Source organism: Pteropus vampyrus, unplaced genomic scaffold (genome assembly GCF_000151845.1).
Source record: "Pteropus vampyrus isolate Shadow unplaced genomic scaffold, Pvam_2.0 Scaffold112, whole genome shotgun sequence".
Lineage (NCBI taxonomy): Eukaryota > Metazoa > Chordata > Mammalia > Chiroptera > Pteropodidae > Pteropus > Pteropus vampyrus.
In genome coordinates, this window is record NW_011888893.1 from 1,282,229 (window position 1) to 1,285,431 (window position 3,203).

At 35.6% G+C, this 3,203-nt stretch overlaps 1 pseudogene; it reads right to left on the bottom strand.

Annotated features, from left to right (window-relative positions):
• Positions 1–668: 668 nt before the first annotated feature.
• Positions 669–787, bottom strand: LOC111743367 (annotated as a pseudogene).
• Between the last annotated feature and the right edge of the window lie 2,416 nt (positions 788–3,203).

Below are 3,203 nucleotides of genomic sequence, written 5' to 3' on the forward strand. Positions count from 1 at the left end.
GAGAGAAATAGTTGCAAAGTATATTGAATACATATAAGCTTTAAATTTCACAACTGATTTACATAATTTAGCATAACTTGTGGGTAATGATGATGATAAAACTACTAAACATCTGCTAAGCATTTAAAAAACATTTTCCTCCATTAGCATCAGTAGCCGGAACATAACATTCTTTGGTGCAAATTGTCCTTTTACAAATCTAGTTCAGGGCCAGTAGAATTTTATTCAGAGTGTTATTTAGGGTCCTTGCTTTTTATTTTCTTTCCCTCAAAAAGTTTGTATAACCAGAAGCTTTCACCTGATCAGAAGTGCATATTCCATTAAGTACACTCTTCATTTTGATTATGGCAAGCTCAGACTTTTGGAAAAATTTCATCCATCTCTATCTGTCATACAGCATCAAATTAGCAGCGGCCATATTCTGGTCAGGAAATGAAGATAGTCCTATGGCGGGAGCAGAATGCCAGTACCAGAGTGTTGCTTAATTTTTTTATAAGGTGTTATAATGAACAGTTTAACTTTTTTTGCAGTGAAGATATCATATATGACCCTAAGCCCTAATTTTTATTTATTTATTTATTTATTTTTTAGGGGGAGGCAACCCTTGGTTGACCTCACAGATTGCAAGGACCTTGTCAGCTTACAATCCCTTGTTTTTTTATTTTTTACACCTACAGCACCTGATCTTCCTAGGTGGTCTCCCATCCAAGTACTAACCAGGTCTGACCCTGCTTAGCTTCCGAGATCAGACGGGATAGGGCTTGTTCAGGGTGGCATGGCCGTAGACTATGTTGATACCATTAACTCTTATCAAGGAATATGTTCGTATGTTTGTTTCTCATTAAGAACTGGATAATTCATGTATCTTTTATCTTGGTCTCCTTAGTATTTCCTCATCAATAGACAAAAAATAATTTACCAAATGGGGCTTCAAATTGGGTAGGCCTGTGTAAAAAAATAAATAAATAAATAAAAATGTGCCCTTGCAGAAAGAAGAGCACTTTGTTTTGGTGATTGATCACTCAATTAAATTCTCCATGGAAAGGGAAAACTAAGGGATCGCATTACTTTTTTTTTTTTTTTTTTACAAAAATAGAAGTATGAAAATATCAGAAAATTGTGTGGAGAAAATGATCAAAGAAATAGCTTTTAGAAAGTCACTTTGAACACTGAAAATCACTTTAGAGTCTAGCAACACTGTTTAAAGTTATGCAGAATGCTTTTAAGTAGAGTCAACAAGGAAATAAACTAAACAAACTTAAAATAAAAACACAACTCAAAACACCCATAAGTTTTTCAAAGCAAATTTGTCCCATAAACTACTCTAAATAATGACAAACAAAAATAATTAGACTTTGATTAGAAAGTGCATAGAAAAAAATACTCAAAACCACATAGCATCCAGGAAGACTTTTCTTTTTTAAAATGAGTGAAATTATTTTACTGTATATAAATTCTTCAAAGTGGCAAATGTCCTGTCCCATGGGTATGGTTGCAGTGGACAGTCAGCTGGATTCCAATTTACAAACCAGATTTCCAGTGGGAATCCTAGAACACATAGGTAAATGAGACTCAGCATTTACCTTAGAAAGCTGAGGGGACTGAATACCTTAAGCCAACATAACCAATTAGGAAAAAAACTCCTGCATACCTACTATGTGCCATGATGATGACGGGCATCGGTAATATACAAACAGGGCTCAAGCTTTGACGCTGGTGACAGTTTGGTGGGATGTCTGTTATTTTCCCTTTTATCGTGCGAGCCTGTCCCCTGTCATCGTCACACTGTCTTTCTGCCTGAAATCAGCCACTTTCCTCCTAATCTAATCCGCCATGTCATTGTTATTTTTTAAGAGTTTAAGCAAGTCAATTTTTACTGAAATTTGCCTGATATAAGTTAAAAGTAACCGCTTGTATGTAAAGACTATCCATCATATAGGTGTCCTTCATAGTTGATATACATCCCTGAAATATCTAACGAGTTAATGATATCCACGACATTTCAGAATATCTGGAAAAATGTTTCCCTTTGAGATGTGATCGTTTCCTCCATCTCTCCGGACACTATTCATTTTTTCACTCCTCAGTCCAGGCTCTTCTCTGGGAAGAGTTTCCAACTACACAGGTCCATAGAGATTTTTATTTCTTGTATTCTCACAGCCCTTATTGGGTGTACATTGGTCTCTAATAGTTTTGCGAATATCAAACAATTTTTTTCCCATATAATTTGAATTCCTCAAGAGCATTGTAAAATACCATATTTCTTTATGCCCCACACAGATTGGAACATAGAATACTTAATGAAAAATAATTGATTGGGAAAAAATTACAAAAGTGTCTGTATTCTTTCCTTCACTGCTTAACTAAACGTGACATTTACAAAAATATGGTAAAAATCGCTTTGGTTTAAAATGATCTGTTCTTCCTTAAAATCACGTCCACATTTCCAGCCTCACCTTCTCATTGTAATTGATTCAATGATGTACTAATATTGAATCTTCTCTAGATCTTTAATGTTGTACTTTTATGATTCTGCTTCCTCTAGTGTCTAATCTGCTGGCAGTGACAGTAAGAATAATTTTACAAACATATCTAACAATTATATCCTTTTTATCCAATTTTTATCTTATTTTTTATCCAATTTTTTAAAAATATTTTATTATGGTGACATTGGTTAATCAAATCCAATAAGTTTCAGGTGTACAATTCAACAGGAAGGCACCCATAGTTTGATTTCTTTCTGTCACCACATATTGGACCCCTTTTACCCCATCTACCACCCCCCACCCTCTGGTAACCACTAGTCTACTGTCCTTGTCCAAGATAGGCTACTTATTTTTTAAACACAATTTCACATAATCCCTTCCTAGCCAAAATCCCACTACTGTATTTATTGTTAACCTAAATTCAATCTCCTCTGTTTGACTTCTCAATTCTTTGTAATCTTGTCTCATTCTTTCAAAGCCAGTCTTAATTTCTGCTGGTTCCCAAAGCTCCCCGTCATCCGGGTGGTTAGCTTTAATCTCATTTCCCAGAGCCATCTTGACCTGAATGGGGAAATGTCAAGGTAGTTCCAACGTCTCGATGAGGTAGTGACCCAACCTCATTGCTCTCAGATTCTGCCCCAGTCCTGTGAGGGTTTTTAACCTTACCTAATACACAACTTCCGTCTACGGGGCTGAGGAATGAAGCATATTAAGTGA